Below are 22,474 nucleotides of genomic sequence, written 5' to 3'. Positions count from 1 at the left end.
GACCCCTCTTTCAAAGTCACTTAGATCCTTTCCTCTTGCCATCTTGATCCAAAATCGAGGTCAGCTGGGCCTGCTCAGCCTTTTTATACATGCCACAGAGCATGAAAGGATGTTAATTGCTTAATTGTATCATGCAGTACACCTGTTTGCAGGCATCTGCTTTCGTTATGTTCCCCCACTCATTTATTCAGGTTTTTCCTTTAATTTGTCACCCGTCTGTAAATGCACAAGTATTCAAACTTAGAGTGGAAAAATCATGCAGCAGCTGGGCTTGGCTTATCAACAAAATGTGAAATGGCTCAAAGTGGTGTTTGCATCAGTACTCTTATATATAGCCTATATGCCTGCACCTGGAGGGTTATTTCTGAGTTGTTTCCCCATTGTGTGTGGCCTACAGGCTTCCTCCGATGTCGTGTAAACCAAGGTTTAGTCCATTTAATGAGTTTAATTAGTTGGTAAGTAGTCTTAAAACACTGAAACGTTTTCGGTGACTTGCACAGTTGTTACAACTGCAACCTTTTCAGGTGAAAACAATTAAGCTGAGTCAATTAGGACCTTTAAAAAGTTTGGTGTAGGATGCGAGATCTCGGCTAAGTTGCATGGCATGTGGCTTTTGAAAACCCTCCCTCTCTCCCATGATAACAAGGGGTATTTTGTCATTGCTCTAGAAGTCTTCTCCTGTCTTGTTTGTGAAACCAGCTTGCCACTCTGTGTTTTTCGCCAAAGCAGCAGTGGGTAGCTGACCAACAGCAAACTGGCCAGAAGCAAGTGATCCAAACTCCCTCCGTAAAATGAACTGGGGACGAAGGGGAACACTGCAGCAAGGTTTCTGTGGGAGATGTGGAGAAGGGAATACAGGGCAGAGTTTATAGAGTGTGGCTCCCACAATCCCCCAGGCCCTGCCACTTTGGATTAGGAATCTTGGCAACATTGCGAAGCAGTCAGTTGTCGGAGCTTGGTTTGCAGGATGAGGGGATAGGGGATGCAGTGGTGGAGGTTGTGGAGAGGGGAGGGGAGTGTGGCCTTCAGTCAGACCTCCTCAGAATGGGCCGCCGGGGGCTATCACAGCCTGAGCTAAAGAGACGTGTGCTGCGGAGGGGCCTACAGAGCAGGGCACGGAGATGCGCTTCTCATCCGCCAGTGCTGCAGTCAGGCTGAATCAGCATGAGGAAGGGGGATCTGGGATGTGGCGCATAAACGCAGCAGAGGAGGAGGCAGCGCCAGGTGTCCTGTTGGCATCTTTGTGTTGCCGTGTTTGGAAGGGCATGCTGGCGTGCCGTATTAACACAATATATTCCCTCCTCCGGATTCAGATCTGACTGGAGTTTGGTGCACTCGGGATTGCCCGGGCTAGAGGTCTTCCGGCTTTTGCTCCAGCTGCACTCTCGGGTTCTTGATTTTCACTTAATCAGGCCTTTTACGGACCAAAGAAAACAAAAGGTTTTCAGCTTCTACAAATATTTGACCGAGCTGTAGAGTCCTGGGTCCTTGGAGCGGTCCGGAGGCCGAGGCAAGCGGAGATTGGGAAGGACCGGGAGCGACAGGGGACCTAGCCAGAGGAGTCGGTGGACTCCTCACGGAGTGGGTCCCATCCAGAAGCCCGGCCGACCATCTACCCAGAGCCCGGCCTGACCAGGACTGTTCCCCGCTGACGTCACCAGCCAGGATCCAGGAGAGGCCTCGGATTCCAGGGACCGACCAGGCCGATCGGCGAACGTCCCTGAGGGAGGCCTCCTGCAGCCAGGGCCTGGACTTCTCCCCGCAAGGCCCGCTCCCTGCAAGAGCCCCGGAGGTGGAAGCTGCTCCCCAGCCAGGTGGACTTGCCCCGACCTCCGGATTGAGAGCCTCTGGACCCTTTCCCAGGTAGGAAAGTGCAGCATGGCCCAGCGAACCGCCGGTGTGAGGCGCCACAATGCGGTGCGCTTCAGCCGTGAGGCTGGAGCCGAGACCGCGGCCCTCACCCGGCTGGAGTTCAGCAGGTCCGTGCTGCAGAGGGGCCTGGGCTTCACCCCTTCTGAGCTGAACTGCGTGGTGAAACTGCCTGGACCTAGGGACGTGTTTGAGGTGAGTTTTAAGAACCCTCAAGTGCTGGAGTGTTTTTGGAATATCTATAGAGAGAAAAAAGAATGTATGCCCCTGAGTGACTTTGTGGTCGACGCCCTGACTGATAGAGAAATTAAAATTGTTACTATTCAGTTTTATAACGAAGCAGTGGCAGAGTACGATGTAGAGGTATGGCTGAGGAGACACTGTGAGATCCTGTCAGAAAGCAAGAGAGTCAATGACGAGGATGGGGTTTGGACCGGTGCTCGACGGTGGCAGGTGCGCCTGCAGGTGGAAGTGGCCGCCATCGGCGGAGTACGCCACCTGCCGAGCACCGTAGTTTTAGGTGCAAATAGGGGGCTTGTCTTTTACCATGGCATGCCCAAATTGTGTAGGAACTGCGGGGCCCTGGGTCATTTAGCCGCAGTCTGCACTGTTATGAAGTGCAAGGTCTGCGGCGGAGAACATCTGACCAGGGCCTGCAAGCAGGAGAGGGCCTGCAACCTGTGCGGTGGGGGAGGGCACCTTTTTAGGAATTGCCCCTCCTCCTATGCAAATAGGGCGCGGGCCCTCGGGGGTGGTGGAGAGACAGAAAACCAAGTGGAGGCTCCTTTAACGCAGATTCCCCTAGACAGGGGTAGAGAGGAAACAGTCCTCAGGAGTCTCATAGGCTCCCTCTCCGACTCTGGGTCGGAAGTGGAGGCAGAGGGGGAGTGGACAGTTGTGGCGGGGAAGAGGAGAAGGATGGAGAAGAGGAGCATGGGTGGGGGGGGTGCGAAGAGCAAGAGGTTCAATTCTGCTGGCTCTCCCCCCCTGCCAGCTTTCCCCCCGCTGCAGAGACCTCCCCCTCTCAGTTTTACACGCCCCACTCCGAGCGTAGAGTTGTGGGCCTTCTCCACTCCCCCCAGTGGGCAGCCTGGTGGAGGACAGGCCCCAAAATAGTAACATCCCTCCAGCCCCACGACCGAGACCCTCTCAGGGGAGGGGACAGGTATGCCCTCCCGGCAGTAGTGGGAGAGCCGCGGGTCCTCAGGAGAGGAGAGTCAGCGCCAGTGTCTTCTGCCAAGAAGACCTCAGGGCCGCAATGGCAGAGTCACTGGCGCTGAGGGAGGAGGCCTGCGGCAACAGACAGCCGGGAAGGGAGAAACCACCCCCTCCCCCACCCTTAGTTAAAAGAACGACTAGCGGGGTCTATCCAGTCCTCTCCTCAGTCGCACACAAGGCCTCTGCCCTGCCATCTGCTCGTCGGGCCTCGGCTACAAGGGAACCAGGGAGAACCTCCAGCACTGCGGGCCCTGAGCCCAGTGGAGTTTCGCCAGCCTTACCGGGTGGTGGGAGCCGAGCCCCCCACATAGTCTTCCTAGAGGATCAAGCGGTGAGGCAAATGGTTGAAATGATGGGTGCGAGCACTAAGCTAGGTGAGGGAGAAGAGAGAAGTGGGGAAGAGGAGGGTTTTTTACATGATTGTTACGGAGCGGATAATTGCCCTCACTGCCATTATGGCTTTAACAATTATATCTATAAACGTGAGGAGCATTGCTGAGGTGAAAAAGAGGGCCGATGTTTTAAGCTCTCTGGCTGGAATGAAAGCAGACATCATCTGTTTACAGGAGTGCGGCATCCCGTTCCAAAAAGAATATAAAGATCTCCGGGACACTTGGACCCTAGGTGATTTCTTCTGGTCAGGGTCCAATGTGTCCCGAGCGGACGGGATTGCCGTACTCCTGAAAAACCCATTCGTAGAAGTTAAAAAATTTAGGGTGATAGAGGCGGGCAGGTTGGCCAGCCTCGACCTTAAATACAAGGGGGCTGTATTGAGGCTGGTCAATGTCTATGCCCCCACCAGCCAGAGAGAGCTACGCCCGCTCCTGATCGGCACCTTACCGGTTATCATTTCAGGTGATTTCAACTGTGCTCTGAGGGATGTAGACCGGAGTAAGCCCCGCAACGATAGATCCAGCAGGGACCTGGCTGCGTTCGTGGAGGACTTTGAACTCTGTGACGCAGGTCGGGACCTGGTCCCCTTGTTCACCTGGGTGAGTTCTTCTGTCTCCTCCTTCTCCAGGATAGATCTCGTCCTCCTCAGTAAGCCACTGGAGAGGACCACCATGTCTTCGGAGGCGGTCTTCTTTTCAGACCACAGGCTCCTGACGACAGAGGTGCTCATTCCGAGCACACGGGAGTCGGGGCCTGGGGTCTGGAAGCTCAACACCTCTCTGCTCGATGACGCTCGTGTTATTAAGACCTTTAGCAGACGCCTCGAGGAGTGGAGGACCCTGAAGGACCTTTTTGATTCTCCCATAGAGTGGTGGGAGATGGTGAAGAAAAGGACCAAGGGCTACTTCATTCAGCTGGGGAAACGGAAAGCTCGCGAGAGGCGGGCGAGATATTCCCATCTAAATGCCCGCCTCCAGCGCCTGAGTCTTTTACAGCTCAGAGGCTTCGACCTAGCTGAGGAGGTGGCCCGGGTCAAAATTAGTCTCTCCGCCCTCTATCGGGAGGAGCAAGAAAAGATCAAGGTCCTTTCCAGGGTCCGCATCATGGAGGATGACGAGAAGTGCAGCCGCTTCTTCTTCAAGAAAACGAAGGAGAGGCGCCCTGCAATGTCCTCCATGATCGACTCCTCGGGGCAGGAGGTGGAGGGCAGAGAGGCTGTTGAGACAGTGGTGCGGGACTTCTACAGGGAGTTGTACGATCAGAAGGTGGTGGATCAAAATCTGATCCATCACTTTCTGTCCCTGTTGGAGTCCCGCAACGAGGGGGACGAGGAGGCGGAGGAGGATCCAGAGATCACCACCACTGAACTCTCCCAGGTGATGAAGAGTCTTAACTCTGGAAGGACACCGGGTCCCGATGGGATCCCTGCTGAATTCTATAAGATCTTTTGGGAGGTGCTTAAGGAAGATCTGGCTCAGGTCATGGGGTCGATGTACAGAGAGGGTAGACTGGCCCCTTCTATGAAGAGGAGTATCCTCTCTCTTCTTCATAAGAAGGGAGATCCAAAGGATCTGAGGAACTGGTGGCCGGTCATCCTCCTGTGCACCGACTACAAGATACTGGCCAAAGCACTGACGCTCCGTCTGCAGCGGCCACTCCCTCAAGTCGTGGGTCCCGACCAGGTCTGCGGTGCCCGGGGGAGATCGGTGGCCGACAACGCCATGCTGCTCAGGGATGTCGTGGCCTACTCGAACGAGAGAGGGCTTCCCCTGGTCCTAATCAGCCTGGACCAGGAGAAAGCCTTCGACAGAGTGGGCCACGAATACCTGCAGCTCGTTATGGAGAGGATGGGTCTTGCTCTTGGCCTGAGGAAGTGGGTTAAGATCATCTACAGCGGTCTAAGCAGCAGGGTCCTTGTGAACCGCCACCTGACCGAACCATTTCCGGTCAGGTCGGGGGTCCGGCAGGGTTGTCCCCTGTCGGCCCTGCTGTACGTCCTCTGTCTGGAGCCGTTCATGCAGGCGATCCGCCGGGACGTCCGGGTGACAGGATTCCATCTCCCGGGTTCCGGCGGAGAGCAACTGAAAGCCGGACACGCCGTCCATGGCCAGGGTTGAGGAACTGCTGGACGGCTTCTGCAGGGCGACGGGGGCCGCTGTCAATAGGGCCAAGAGCGAGGTCTACCTCTCCAGAGCATGGCCTGTCGGCCGGGGCCCGCCGACCGTGTTCCCTGTGAAGCCGTCCATCAAGGTTCTGGGGATCACGATCGACGGGACCAACACGGGCACCCGGAGCTGGGAGGAGGCTTTATCTAAAGTCCAAAGAAACATCCACGGCTGGAGCACAAGGACCTTGACGATGGCCGGTAAGGTGCTGGTCGTAAAGGCCATCCTCTTCCCGATACTCCTCTACGTAGGAATGATCTTCCCCCCAGACAAGGACGTCACAAAACTAGTGACCAGGATTATATTTCGGTTTGTCTGGGGGAGCAAAATGGAGAGGCTGAAGAGAGTGCAAATGGTGAAGGGTACCCTGGATGGAGGCAGGGGGGTCCCGGACGTTGTGCGGCTGATAAAGGCGCAGGGGCTGGCCTACATGGTCAAGAACATCCAGGCTGCTGGCAAGAAAGTGAGTTTTATGAACCGCTTCTACTTTGCCAGCAGCCTGAGACCATTCGGCCTCTGCGCCATGGACAACACCGGGCCGCACTCGTGGGATCCCCCGCCGTTCTACAGGGCGCTCCGAGCCTTTGCGCTCGAAGTAGGCCTCCATAAAGTCGTGCTGGCCTCCTGGGATTATAAAACCATCTGTAGCCAGATGAGATCTACCCAGGAGACCAGCCGGATAGAAGATTTCCCTCCCGAAACCTGCCGGTTTATCTGGGCTAACACTACGCACGTTTGCCTCACAAATACGCAGAAATATGTCTCCTGGATGGCTGTGAGTCGGTGTCTCCCCACCCGAGTGTTCATGCACAGAAGGGGCCTAGCCCCTTATGACATCTGCCCCTATAAGGGTTGCCTGGGGAAGGAGACGGAGGCTCACATCTTTAGAGATTGCCCCTCCGCCTACAGGGTCTGGCTCCTGTTTTCTCCGTTCCTCCACAGGTTTGCCGTTCCTGCGCGGGCGACCGCCCAGCAGATCTTATATGGTCCAGCTAGGGGATTAACATCTTCCACCCTGAGGTGCTGGTGGCGTGTCGTCTGCGCAGTGAAGCAGGCCCTGTGGGAGGGACGGAATATCTGTCTATTCAATAAGCAGGAGCTGAACCCGATTGTCATCGCGCGGAGGGGCATGGTGCTCGTGAGGGACTACGTCAATCTGGAGGTCCATCAGAGGGGCAAGGAGGAAGCCTTTAGGAACTGGCATATACAAGATCTGGGGGAGCTCAGGATCCCATGATGGGACCCACCTCCGGGGACGGTCAGTTCCCCCTGCTGGAGCCCGAGTCCAAGATCTTTTAACCCTTTAATGAATGATTGCTTTTTAAAATGACTTTTAAAAATGAATTTTAACTGTTTTTAAAGATTTAGTTGTTTTTAAAACACTAATTGTTTAGGTTTTTTTTGGTTTAGTTTAGTTTTATTCTGTTGTCAAATACATTGACCGTTTTGGATTTAATTTTAAATGCATTGGACTGTTTTTAATTGTTTCTTTATTTTGTCCAGTGCATTTTCAGTTATTTTCAATGTATTTGACTTTTATGTTGGTAGCAGTTTGCTTTAATCACGTTTGTTTTGTTGTTTTGTGCACTTGTTTATTTGAAGTTTAGTATTTTGTTTTTGTTAAATCACAAAGATTTTTAAAATTTTAAGTGATTTTAAGAATTGATTTTAAAAAAATTTAATCACAAGTATTAAAATTTGTATGAATGTTTTTTAATTTGAAATGTAAAATACTTCACCAAATAAAACGGTATTCTACAAATATTTCAGATGACCAGTTCTGGAACCTCCCAGCAGTACTGAAGCATAAAACAGTCAAACTGGTCACAGTGGTACTATCCAAGAAACGAACAATGCCCAATAAGAAGACCTCACAGAAGATGGGAAGATGAGAGTGCGGGAGCTTTGCTGGAGTAAACCTGGAAATGAAATGCTGTGGATCAACATGATTGGAAACCTTTTGGGGCGGCCTCGACAAAGACTGACTCCTCACGGATGTACATGCTCAAAAGATAAAACTAAAACTATAACAAGAACGTGAGTCACGGTGCTTACTGGTTGCAATATGCAGGGATTGCGTTTCCTACTGCAAGATAATGATAAATAAGGAGATAGATTTAGAAGTATTTTATCTACATCCTACATAGATCTATAACATGGGGAAAAACATAACATCTCGTCTGTGTTGGTTAGAGATGTAAATAATAGTTATTTAACTGTAATAAACATTTATTTTGTGTGGTTTCCACCCAGTGTTCAATCTTATTTTTTTCTTAATATACGATGTCGTTGCTGTTTAACAAATGTAAAATAACTAACTGACTCGATTGTGATATTTAAAGTTATATACATATATTTTCCCCGTTTCCCTCTGGTATGAACAGAGATGCTGTTACTGCAGGAATCAAATGAGAGAGTTGAGAGGGGTGAATGCATCCAGGAGGAGGGGGTCTAGTGATCTCCTAAAAAAGTCCTCTTAAATTAACCGGGGCTGGAGACACCGAGCTTGCCTTGCCTCAGCTGTGCGCATGAGATGTCTGTGGCTGAGTGTGTGGGTTTCCCTGGTGGGAGAGAAGCTGTGGAGAGGCAGCTGGAGACGGAGAGTTTACAGAGTTTGAGGAGGCAGGGGTGAGAGCCACACACAGCCCAATCCGCCATCTCCCGGGAGAGAGGAAGTTGAGAGAGAGGAACAGATGGAGGGAGAGGCGTGCATGGAGGGAGACTGAGGCAGATGGGATACGAGCAACTGTGGAAGGTAGAGCAGGAGATCAAGGGTGAAGAGTGACTGACAGGAAGAAGGAGTGTGGGGAGAGAATGGAAACACAGGCAGGGGAGAGAGGGTGAAACGGAGGTGAGGGAGAGTGAATAAAAAGTGTGAATTGAATGGAGTGGTGTGACAGGGAAGGAGAGATTGAAAGGAGAGAGAGATTGAGACAAATACGGGGGTAGTCAGAGGGTAACGGGTGAGAGTGAGGGCCGGAGAGAGATGGAGGAGGGAGAGAAAACGGGGGTCAGTGTATGAAGGCTGGCAGGCAGGTAGGCAAAACATTCCCCTGCGTTGCCCACAGAAAGCAGGCAGGCAGACAGGCTGTGAATATTCATGACGGCGCTCATCTCTAATGTCTCCTCTCCGAGTGGGCTGCAAGTCAGTGGGAAACACGCTACGGCACAATAGGAGCTGAAAGTGACGTTGTAGGAGAAGGAAGGAGGGGAAGACTCCAAAAGGCTCCTTCCCACCTCACTACAGCTCTCCTGGCCTCTCCAGCTGTCAGTTTGGTGCAAGTCTCAGTGGGATGATGCCAACCCCAGGCGCTCTCCTACTCCCCAGACCCCCTGGCAATCTCCTCTTTACGCAGAGGCCTCCAAATCCGGCACCCGGATACATTTTTGTTGTCGTGTCACATGCGATATCTTTTAAGCGTACTGGGAGATGAAAACCGACTTTGACATAAAAATAACCAAAAAGCAACCCCAGCCGTCAAGTGGGGGCAGAAGGAGGTTATCGTTTTGCTCGAACTTGATATTACCTAACCATTCTAATTATTCCACCCTTTGAGAAAATATACATAGATGATATACTCGGTTATTGCTATTATTGAAATTGAAAGCAATTGGATATTCAAAACCAATCTGAATGTATTGGGCTTCACACGATTACTGAACTTGGAATAAGCAAGGTTTAATAGACTCAGATTTACTGGCCCATGTTTTGTTTTGTTTTTGGTTTTAAGAAGTCATAATTTGGAAATTCAGTTACAAGCAAGTAAAGGTATTTATATGAATCCTTTAAAACTGCTGTTTCTGTTACCAATGTGAACCCTAGTTCATTGTGACATCCTGGAATCTTTTTAAAGGGATGATTTTTAATATTTGTAATACTCAAATTTACATTTTTATTTTTGGTTTTCTATCTTTTTACATATTTAAAAAAGCAAGTGACTGTGTGACATGTTGCTACATCTGTCAGTATCGGCACTTTCATGTGTCTGTCTGTCTGTATCCCAGCAATAGAAGTTGGAAGTGGAGGACAGGCGCATTTCACAGTTCAGAAATGCAATCACAACACTGGAATGTAGCTTTCAAGCATTCGTGGGTCAAGAAAGACCCGCAGTTCTGAAATAACTCGACAAGAAACACAATCAGTGCCAGTCAGTCCATCTTTTTATAGGCTTTCCAAAAATGAATCATCTCTTTGACCAGTCTTGGCAACAACCACTCAGAATGTGGAATTGATTTTGTCTATATATACATTTAAAAAAAAAAAAACTAGCAATCATATTTTTTCTTGATCTTTTAACTGTTATTTAAAAAAATTAATATTTTGAAAAATGTATTATTTATATGTTATAATGTAATGGTCACTTTCTATATATAGAGAGAGATGGATATGAATATATATATATATATATATATATATATATATATATATATATATATATATATATTAGGGCTGTCAAACTTAAATTAAATGGGATTAATCACAAATTTTAACTAATTGCATATTTAATCACATGTTGAAATGATATAAAACATTTACATTATATATGAGTGTAATTCCAACAGAATGGGTCTACAATCATCCCAAGGAAATCCTTCAATTAAATCTTGTTATAATAACAATTCCCGCAATCCAGTACAAAATTGTCACACAGAAAAATTTCACAAGAGGTTGCCGTGGTCTCAAGAGTTTTCTGCTGCTTCATTATAATTGTACTGAAAGAGGTCCCCTGTAAATGCAGTTAATCATCAGATTAATTTAACTAAACTGAAAAAGTGAATAAAGTTCAAAGAAAATCTGCACTGCACTAGACTTTTAAAGGCATAAGCTCAGTATAGGAACTAAAGCCACAGTACCGCAGGTCAGCTGTTTCTTCTTACTGAACCAGTTGCTCGGACAAACTTGTCTGTTAACATTTTCAGAAGATAATGCTGCTCTCTCCTGTATCACATGACCTGAGAATGAGAACAGTCTCTCGCAAGGTACTGTTGTGGTACTCATTAATCCACCTTTCTTCTCCATCTGTAGTTCAACTACGGGTGCACAGAGCGCTCAGAATAGAGAAACGTGGATAATTGTGTTAAAAAAGAATGTTATTAGTTTTAAACAATGCTGACAGCCCTATATATGTGGAGGTGTATATGGATTCAAAGCCTCCCCAAGTTATTTCCACTTACTTCGATCTATAGCGTCCCTATTCCATGTCACGCTAGCAAAGAATCCATTCAATCGCTTCCTTTTGTCCGTCTTTGATCTATTCTTCATGCAATCTGTCTGGCCCATTGCCATTGTAACGTTTTCACTCTTTCAATGATGCCACATATGTTTGTTTGTTTTCGGATGCATTGATTTTTCTCTATCTCTGTTTGACATTCCAAGCATACGTCTTCCCTGCTTCATGCCGTCTGCAGTTTCTGCAACATGTTTACGATGAGAGACCAGGTTTCGTATCCAGCAGCTCTCTTTGATGGGACATTGTGCACTACAGCCTGTGTCTCCATAATGTTCTTCCCCACCTGACTGCTCCAGCCCTGAAGACTTTCAGGTTTTCACTTTGGTGTAGCAACTCATCTGCACACAGTCAAACATTGCAGCACACACCACAGTACAGCAAGCAATGCCATCAGGGCTGTGTTTTTGTAGTTATAATTGTTGTGTTTTCTACCTTTTAATGAACTCTGGCATCACCCTTTCACTCTCCACGCAACAGAGCCCTCAAGCCCCAATTAACAGCGCGCAAAAGAAAGACTTGAGCATTAATTAAGCCGTCATATGTTTTATTTTATTCTGTCGCAATTAATTACCAAGGCCTTTTGTTTTGAAGCAGATATGGCCTGTCTGTTTATTTTTTAATAAAAAAAATAAACCACTTGCGATGAAGCCCAAGAGTTTTTGTTTGTCTTCATTTTTCTTTTCTCCCTTTTTTGCTCACTGTAGCTCTCCATCTCGGCAGCGCCGGCTTAAGTCAGTGCTGCCAACCTTTAGCCCTGGGAAGCGGGTTGTTAAGCCCACAGGCTGTGTGCACTTCAGAAGCAGGGCTCATTACAATGCGGGGGCTGAGGATCTCTCACAGAGGCCTGGCTGACCCCTGACACGGGGGGCCCAACAGAGATGGGATCCCAGCCAACCCGTTCCATCACCGAGGACTCGGCCGAGTTTCACAGCGTTCAGATTGTGTGCCCCGTCAACCTTTAAATACGCTGCCTTTGGAGACTTGAGAGAAGCGGGGTGGGGTTTTTACAGGGTTGTTTTGTGGATCTGTAAGCCTTTACTTAGTAGTTGTTGAAGGCCTCTGCTTGGAGCACAGTTGTAGTCTAGTCTGGGGTGGAGTCATTACTGACAGTGTCAACGGGGGGCACAGACACAGGGTTGGATGGGGTTGAACTTGGGTTTCGTCACTGTACCGTGCAATGGCGCCCCCTACAGCTGGGCAGATGCTAATAAGCTCTGCAGTGCTGTCAGCCAGAGATGGCGGTGTGCCACAGAAGCCAGGGTCCCGATGGCGGACATGTCAGAGCAGGCGTGAGTAGTGTGTCTTTAGCGCTCCAGGCATGAGTGTTTCCAAGCAAACTTAATCTAAATCAATCAAAATGTACATCTGTCCTATTATCTAACTCTTCTGTGTGATTTTATGCCTTCACCTGTTCATTTTTCTCTTGCGTTTTATTATTCTGAACAAATTCCTCCAGGATGAATGAAGGAAATCGGATGGGAGACATGCAATACCTCGTTAAAGCTCACACTCCAGCGGGTGTAATTAGTCAAACTACCAACATTGGGGTAGCACTAAGTTACTTTCATCAGGGTAATGGTGCAAACACGCGGTCTCCCATTTCCATACTTTTAATGCCAAAATTATGTAACAAGACACAGAATATGGTGATTAAATTAAACCAAAGTTAATTAGATAAACCTGTTCAGTGTTATCACTCCAATGATAAACATCCCAGGCTTTAAATAAACCATTAGATGTAATTCAATTAAGTACACAAGAAAATTACCAATCAGGGGACTTAATATTAAAAAATAATCACTGAAAGCATCTACAGGAACATTTAGAGGTAATATAAAACGGTTAATTATGAAAACACCAACTTGTTAATTGGAAAAATAATTTTAAATTAAAATGACCTATATGAAAGTTTTTATTTTATATTTATCAAGAGATTCATAATATACACTGATTATAAATAAATAAATAAAGTAATGGTTAAAAACAACAACCACAAACTACTATTAAAAGTGTTGAGATGCCTTTAACCATATAGGAAGAAGTATACCAAGGTGAAAGCCAGAACATTACAACAAAACTGAAGTCGTAGACAAGACTATTAAAAACATTAGAAACAAATTAGGGATTTTACTCTGATGCAGACTTCATTAAACGAACATCAGTGCCATAAATGATTGTCACCCAAGCACTAGTTGGTCTTGTTTTTGCTGTTGCTGAAATGACAACTAGCAAATCTTGAGCTGTGATGTGATTATCATTTCTGGAATTTGATTTCTTTGGGGAAAAACAAAATTTCAAAAAATAATTAAATAAACAACCAAAGTAACAAAGTAACTCATCCTTTACTTCCCCACAGTGAACTAGAACTGAAGAGAGAATTAAAAATCAATAGTTAAAGTTCCTTATTTCCCACCAATTGAATAATTATCTAATTTACAGGAGCTGGTGGCGTACTGCAGAGATGGTATCAAAGAATGTAAATCGCGTCCCCTGCTGCACTTCTGGGCACAGAGCTCTTGGGTGAGACTGGGCCTGTTCTGTGGTTGAACTGAAAAGATCATCTACCTGGACTTTGATAAATGAAGACTCTTATCCAGCCCTTGACCTGTAATAATCCCCAATAATAGTGTGGGACGCTTTGGGCAAAGCATTCAATCCCAGTCTTTTGTACTATATTTCTCCAGTTCCACATTGTGTGCCATTTTAAAAGGATCACACTTAACAAACTTCGAAGTTGGGGGCTCCCGAGTGGCAGAGCAGTAAAGGCCTCAGCCCAGAGTGAAGGCAAGAGTGAGCATGTCTCCAATCCTGCCTGTGATTGGCTGGGAGTTCCAGAAGGCAGCACCCAGTTGGCTGAGCATCACTGAAGGGTAGGGTGTGTCAGTGTAAGTTTGTACACAGGGGTCATAACACAGAGCCTAGTTTAGTAATTGGCCATTTCAGATTAGGGTTGAAAAAGATGGGGGAAATAATTTCACAATGTAGATTTAATCACGGCTGATTTGCATCACAGAAGTCTTGTGCTGAGTCTCCTTTCCGGCACCGCAGAGCTTTCCTCTAGGTCTCACGCTTTACTGCTCGAATATCTCTGCCCCCTTCCTCTGCCGGGCAGTAAAAACCACCAGCCATTGATTGTTTCATGACTTTATAATGAACGGCTCATAATTACCCATAAAACCCTCTTTCACAGATCAAAGTATTGATGGCCGAGCCGAAATGCTCCTGCGCTCTGAAGCAATTACGATTTACAGTCGGCTGTCATTACCGAGTGTCAGCACAGAAGGGGGATTGGAAGCCGGCGCTTAACAGTCCCTGGCCAGTAAAAATAAATATATATTAAATGAGGAAAAAAGGGTTTTATCAGCTTTAGTTTTTGACCATTGTAGACTGCCCTGGGACTACCTGTAAATGTGCCGTGTGAAAGGGCAGTTCCATACAGTAGTTTATAGTACCTGATCCTATATTATGTGCCCTGTTGTGTTTGTGTCACGCCAGTCATTTAACAACCATATAAAAACATCTTCACACTAATTTACACATAACTCTTGCCTAAAGCCTAACATGACCCTAAAGCTAATACACATCTACTGAGATGGATGGGGCATGCAGTGGGGGGGCAGTAGAGTGCAGAGGGATCAGCCTGAGACATACCAGCGAGTACTCCCCCTCCATCCAACCTGCTTTGTTTCTAGGTCTGTCTGCAGCTCCACTGGACAGCGAGAAATAATGACGCTGGCAAACAGAGGTTTCATTGTGGGCCTACAGGAGATTAAACCTGAGAGGCGATTGACATAACCTGCTACAAGTTTGGTGGGCCAGGCCCCAGTGTGTACTGTTTTTCTGTATGTTCAGTTTTTTGCTTTAAGACTCAAATACCCAATATTTACTAAATTGAACCAATGAAGATTTTCAAGAGACCTTCAAAAGCCCCTCCAGGACCAGGGCTGCCCACTGACTACACCCACCCCTCGTTCATCCTGCAGTCCTGCACCCACAGGTGGAATGAAACGCACATTTAAATATCGAAGTGTTCTTTTTAGACGTCTGCATGGTGTTCTGGCAATAGCTGTGGTTTGCTCAAGAGCATTTGCAGAATCTCATTCCCAAATCGTCCCCTTTAACCCCCACAAAAAACTACATTTAGGTTTTTATTGCCTTAAACCTGTAATATTATCTTATCAGACACTTTTCATGCCATCTCAGTAAATACCCTAAGGCTGAGCTTGAGCTTAGATCAATCGGTGCAAATTGTTGCATCTGACTACCATTGAAAGTAAAGACATTTATTGATTGATTTAATTTACTCTGGAAAGCTTTTAAGGAAAGGACTTTTTGAACCGTTTTTCTCTGCATCTTAAATTTTGACTGCAACCAATACCTCCCACCACACACACACAGACGCACAAGGACACGCACACACAAACTTCCTCGCTTGACTTTATACTGATTAGTAAGTAGCCAGCTGTGTCATTCTCACAGTTGGTTTATGGACTAAATAAATATGCATTTATATATTTAATACATTTTGTAACAAACATTTTTTTCTTTGCCCCTCCAATGGGCACAAATTGCCCAGATCTTAGAGATTAAACAATTTTCTGAGCTGTTGGAAAGAAATTATCAAGTGGATTAAATTCAAAGTAATTGACCGTTATTTTATTGTATCTTTTTAACAATATATCAATAAATATTGTATTCCATAGATAATGAATACATTGTAAAACATTTGACATTGCCTATACCTCAAATAACTTCCTTCCCCAATAAAATGTAATTGTGGTTCTGGCAGGAGTTTGGTTGTGATAGATCAACATCAGTCCTCTGTGGATAAACCTGTTGTCTAGCTAACAGGGTTTTCAACTAAACAAGGTTAGAGCGATTCACTGTGAACTTTTCAGCTGGCTTCCTGTAGCCTTTCGGGACTTCATAAACATGTTGCATTGACCTTGAATTAATGTGTTTCTTGTTCATTGGATTGAACAATAGTAAAAAAAAAAAAAAAAAACGGGAAGAAAAGTCCTTTACGCTTTCAAATGTCACTCAGTCGGTCTCTTATTAAAAGAAAGAGGCCAGGTTATCATTCGAGATGAAGTGAAAAGAATGCCGTTTTATTGTAGGAGCCGCGTCACTCCAGCTGAATATTAACAGGGTACGTAGCTTATTTCTGTCTCTTCCTTGCTCTCATCCCTTCTGCTAGTGTGGTTTGCCTTTATTAATGTACACAAGGCACTCTCTCTAGGCAAGGAACGTCTCTTTCTTACTCTCTCCCGGATTCAATTCTAAATCCGCTTTGTTTGGCATGACGTGAGCCTTGCCAGTAGCATAGCTCCTTACAAGATATGATATAATAAACACTTCTGTAAAGCCAGAGGAGAGAGAAAATAAAATAGAAATTAAATTAAATCAACCGTGATACACCTTTCATAGGTTGTAACGCACCCCCCTTCTCTCCAATGTAGAAAGTTCACATTCAGAGAGAATTACACCCTCTCAATTCCATGTTTAGGAGTACCATAAAAATCTATCTTTCTTTCCCATCTCTTGCTCACCCTTTCTTTCCTTGCCCCCTCCTCTCTCCATCTCCCTCTCTCCCTTTCTATCTGCCTTTCCTCTCTCTCCATTTTTTTCACTCTCCTCTCTTCCTCTCCCTCTCCACCCCCCTCTCCTCTTTCCTTTTTCTTCCTTTCCCTATCCCTTTCTCTCCTCTCTCTTTCCCTCTCCTCTCTCTCTTACTGTCTCACTGTCTCCCTGTCTCCTTACATTCAAATTATTTGCATACCTGATTAGCATTCTTATGCACTCTGATGATGATAATTATTGTAATAATAATAATAATTTAAATGAAGCGTTCGTAAGTCTCCGGTTAATGCAGGGTTGGAAATGGGGCGGAGGGGGGTTGCTTAATGAAGACCTTGGTCTAATGCAGCACTCCAAACAAAGGCAGAAAGATTACACGTGTGCAGATGCGTGACCAGGCCAACGTCTCAAATGTATATCCACAAATACAGAGATAGTCCTTTGAGACGCAGTATTAATGGGAACCAGAGTGGCTCAGTGTTAGGGAATCAGGAAAGTGTTTTTTTTTTCTCTACTAAATGCTTAAATACACAGCATTATGTTTTGAAGTGGAAAAAACTAAACACATTGTAGTTATTTAAATTTGTATCTTTTCCCCCCCCCCATTTCCACAGGGACAACATTACATATTGCCTAATTGCCCACCCACACTGTTTCTCTGCACAGGAGTGACACACTAAATTCAATCAGCCCTCAGTGATGGGGACGGGGAGGTGGGGGGTGGTTTGGTGCTCTTAAGAGTATCCGATCCAGGCTTTCTGAGATGGGGCGGGGGGGGGGGTATTAGTTAAAGAGCCGCGTGTAGAGCAGTGCCCTGGGGGGCGAGGGTCAGGTCTGTGTTAAGAGAGTGTGGAGACAGTCTGTCCCCCAGTGCTGTGATACTGTCTGACCCCCCCAGGTCTGCCTGCTTCCCCAAAAGCACCTGTTCGCCCAACATGCTTCAAATCTCTCGCATTACCCCCCTCTCTTTTTTTGAAAGGTCTCAGTCCTCCCTCATCTCCTCTCATCCAATTATTTTCTGAGCTGAGATCCTGCTATGTGTGTGTGTGTGTGTGTGTGTGTGAGAGTCTGCGTGTGTGCACGTGTGTGTGTGTCTGTTTGAGTGTCTCTGTGTGTGCATATGTGTGTGGGCTTTTCTTTTCATATGTGGCTGAATGTATGCGATCGGCGTAAGTGCAAGATAGAATTGCAGATCTCGAGCAGGGATTGGTTATCTTCTGCTGTTTACATGGTGGCGAATCATTTTACCTGTCTGTCCGTACGCCTGTCTCTCGCTGGCTGTGCATCCTGCGTCAGCATTTCTGGGTGTTTCTACTTTGTCATCATGGAGATGGAGATAAAACTCAATTTACTTGCAGCATCCTCAACTACAGGATCCTCACATGTCCAATATTTCATGCTTGTTACCTTTTTCTGAGTAACATGGCGGTGACTGAAAATACATATAGTTTTTCTCTGCTCTGTTCACTACCAGTTTGGAGCTGCTTTGTTTTATGTCCTAAATGTTAAATGTGCTATTTCAAGCTGAAATAATGGTTTTACATGATTATGCAACACATAGGGCTGGTTACACTCAAGTTTGCACTAGTCTTGGGCTACCAATGTTATTTTAGGTAGAGTGGTATTAGTCTAGTGCTAATTGAGGTCTTTAACTTAACTTCAAGCTTTTAACTAGGTGTATGTTTTTTTTTATTATTATTGAAGTAAATGCTTGTGGCATATGAAGCAAAGTTTTCTCCCTGTGCTGTTTCTGAAAACACGCGATGAGTACAAATAGTTGTTCCCAGTGTTAATATCAATATTTCATGGCGCTTTTGGGGGCTGTCAGTTCACCTTTCTTCCTGTCAGCCTGCGGTTCTCCTCCCAGGTGCAGGGGCTCCATGTCCTGAGATCTCCATTACTTTATTGAACTATAAATGTGCCTAATCATTATAATATTAATATTATGATATAAAGCATTTGGCACTTGAATTCTCCTACTTCTTGGAAGCTCAACATTTCAAAAGCTGTAATTAAGCAAATTACTGGTTTACTGAAGGCACGATGCATTAATTGTGGTCTGTTGGGGTTTGGCCCTGTCCTTCAAATCCTTTCCTTAGCGGCTCCTGTAGCAGTACGATCCCCACTGCCAAGGGCTCGGGCAGCACACTTCAGGAATTTACATCTGATGGTGGATGCGTGGTAGTGGTGGCACAAGGACTCGACCCAGCTGTGTTGACAAGGTTATTCCAACGAGATGCGTGTGCGAAGACTCATATTTGATCTGTGACTGGACTGTTGTGAACTCTCCCGTACGCAGCACCGCTGAGCCGTTCATTTTGTCGTGTTCGGCTGGAATTGATTGATCCCTGTGAGGACGGAAACCAGAGCAGGATTCTACTGGACGATTTTGCGATCCTGACCAGGTGGCTACCGGGATTAGAAGTTCTGAAACGGCTGCTTCACAGAGTTTTATAACTTGTGGTTGTAGATTATCAGACATTAAACTAAACAATTGCATACACACGTACACACACACACACACACATACACATACTCCCAGGCACAACCAAAGAGCAGCTAATTTTCATTTGCTGATGAGTCCAGCTCTGCAGGGCTCCTAAGGCATATAACTCGACGGACTGACTGACGGAGAGAGGGAGAAAGGGAGAGATGGCTTTGTGTTTTGCTGTGTTGTTTGAACTCAGAGGCCAAAAGGCAGCCCTTCCGGCCCCAGCCAGTCGTGACGTAGCCAGATAGCAGTCCCAGCGGCCTGCCCTTCACGCTGCCGGAGAGAAGCACCGGACTCGCCTAGCTGGCTTTGCCCCACCCCCCCTTCCTTTCCACCACTGAGGAGCCTGCCTGCCCTCCCACCGATTTCCTGTCAGTCCAGGCCCTGCAGAGACCCGGCTACTTTGAGCTAGGGGGAGAGCGGGGCCCGGCAGCTCCGTCAGAGTGCTCCCTGCGCCGCGTGTGAAGAGATCCGCGCGTCCGGCACAGAGCCCTATCGATTGTAGGCCGGCTGTGCTTTTCTTCGTCTGACACTCCAGCAGGTTTCAGAAGGCCGTCTGTCTAGTTTATTCTCAGCTCTCTCTTCATACATCTCAGACTCCCACTTCACAGACCCTGCATTGACGTTACTGCAGGAGAATTACAATTACAAAGCGCTAGCCTGGTACGCTGTACAGATGGTTGCCTAAGAATAATAGTAACCTTGTATAGTTTGCCTTGTGGTGCATGTTGCTCTCCCAGCTGGAACTAACAGCGACCTGCGCAGGAAAAGGGGAGACAACTTCACTGATTGTAAACTCATGGTCTAGTTTCAGTTAATGGCATTAAAATATACATATTATTAAGCATTTATTTGTGCAGGTTACTTTCAGAAACCCAGCAGTTTTGTAAGGGCAACCCCAAAGTGATCTGAGAGAGGCAGAGGGTCTGAGACATGGCCCACATGGTCCCCACCACCTTTAAAGTATGCCACGTCAAGAAAGTAGGGCACATCCACACCCTGTGAGGAGTATAAGTGTTGCACATATGGGAGATCTGGATGAGTCACGCTTTCTCCATGGTGATGGGATTGGATCCTGACGGTTGTACTTCGAACACATTGTCTGCTTCCTTTGAGGAGGGGGAAATGGAGGGGCGGGAGTGAGTAGGCGACAGGGGAGACTGTGCCGGGAGGGATTGAAGAATTGTCTTCCTCCCTCAAAACAGTAGATTGGTAGGCCCCACCCAATCCATTTATACTGCAGTCAAATTCCTCTCCCTGTCACAGAGATGACATCACTCCAGGAACGTGCTGTGCTCAATACATGGGTTTCTTTAGGTGGGATGGTCCAAGCATTTGGTGCAGCAGGAGGACATTAGGTAGACAACATCAGAAGATCACCGTCCATAGGTTAAGACCTGACGATGAACAATATGAATGAAGCCAGGCAGTGTATGTCTTTAACAGGGAATTGTCTCAGACTGAGAAGAAGAAAGCTCAGTGCAGGAGAGAGAAGCTCTTTTGAGATTGTGAGCTGTAGAACTGGGACTATTTTTGAGTTGCTGTCTGTCTGTTTTAGATTAGAAAGCTGACCACACTCCCCAAGTGTGATATCTGGCTTCGGTCTCTCCGTCTGTCTGATTAAATGCTGTTTAAAATTCAAGTGGCCAACCCTTTTTTTTTTTTTTTTTCTCTCTCTTGCTTTCTCTCTTCACCCTCTTTCCTCTAGATTTTTAGTTTCCGGCTGCCGTTCGCACTTCTGTTGGTAAATTTAAAGGAGCCCCCTGAGGCAATTTCCTGCTTTAGTTACTGTAACTAAGCCCAGTCAAGCTGTGGTACTTTTCCTGGTAATTGGATTTTTTGAAGGTAGATTGGCTCGCCACGGTCCTCTTTTGCGCTGTTAAGTCGATCGCTGTAATTTGAGATCTCTATTTATTAATAAAATAACAATGACTAAATGAAAATAAAAATGATTTATACCATTGGGTACATTTTAAAACGTTTTATTTTCCATGTGTGCAAGTGTGTGCCCCAAAAAGGAATTACAAGTTAACTGAAGTTCAGCTGAGAAGATGTGCCAAGTCTCATGAAGTTTTGGAAGAATGCTGTGTGGCTGGTTGAGCCATACTTGACTTGCTGTTTGGATAGAGATTCAGACCTTGGAGAGAATTGACCCATCCCTGTGGATAGATACACAAATAAATGAAGACTGGACATAGACACGCAATCTGTTCAACACTATTTGGCCCCCAATGTTGTAGAAAATTATGATGATAATGCACACATTGAAGGCATAATCTGTGACCCAGGACAGCGGAAAATGAGTCACAGTTGAAATCCGAGAGGAGAGTGTGAGCTTGAAAATGATGTATAAAACATTTCTGACCGAATCCATCCCAGAGATATGGCCACTCAAAACTGTCTATGCCTGGTGTCCCTTGCTGCCGTTCTCTGATTGGTTGAATAGACGTTGATAATTATGATGCGATTTGTAAAAGGAAAAAGGGGATTTCCTTTCATGTTGATGTATGTTTGGGGTTCCCCCACATTGAGCGGGTGATAGGTGTGATATTTTGATGGATTTTCTGCATTGTTTTAAATAAATTAACACCCGGTGGAATATATGTAATATTATTGCTTTATAAAATTAATAATTTGTTCTCTGTTGACATGAGTAATTCAAATATTGAAAATGTTGAGGTGAATTTGAGAAACTGCATTTCCCCTTACACCATTTTTGGCATTGATTGCAAATTCTGCTCATGAAGAAAAAGGTTGTTTTATTGAACCTGTATCGATACAAAATAGTGTAAACCAAAACACCAGGAGATATTACAATGAAACCTTTGAGCTAGGAATGCCTTTGGTAGTTTTGCTTTCCGTTTTGTTGTGAGAACTAGCATTAAACATGAATGGAAAGTCTTAATAAACTAATTTTAATATTTGTTTGTGGCACAGTAGCAAGATATGAAACAACTAGTAGTTCAGGATTCATGAGGCTATTGTATGTAAAACAAGGATTAATCTCTGGTGTTCTTTCCTGCCACATAGTATCATTGCGGTTCAGGCATGTATGTTATGGCCAGTGTCTGAAGTCCACTATGTTAATGCCATAACAAGCCTGTAAAACCGCATGTTGCTTGTATTGGCATCTATGTATAATTTCAAACCATAATTATCCTTATTATCCCAGCTCAGTGACATTTAGCTGTTCGGTTTTTCTGTGTTTATTTTGGCTTCTGTGAAATAAAAGATCTCCGGAGTTGTGCCCAGTCCCGCACTGTCACTGGAGTGTGTCGGTGCCAACACGTGGAGGGCTGCCCTGCTGATGCCAGTCCCTCTGCAGTGGCACAGTGCCCTAGACCGCTGTATGACCCCGCCACCCCCCCTACCCTTGGCCACATGCATAATGACACCCACCCCCATCCCCCTCTCTCTCAGCGTCAAGCACCAAAATGAGCATCATCGAACTCCGCCACCTGGAGTTACTGCCAGAGCCCCCTCTGTTCTCACTGCTCTCACTCTTCCCGGGGGGGCAGCCATGTTTTCTT

The sequence above is a fragment of the Amia ocellicauda genome, chromosome 7, assembly GCF_036373705.1.
Source record: "Amia ocellicauda isolate fAmiCal2 chromosome 7, fAmiCal2.hap1, whole genome shotgun sequence".
In the NCBI taxonomy this organism is placed as follows: Eukaryota; Metazoa; Chordata; class Actinopteri; order Amiiformes; family Amiidae; genus Amia; species Amia ocellicauda.
This window is presented reverse-complemented; position numbering follows the sequence as displayed.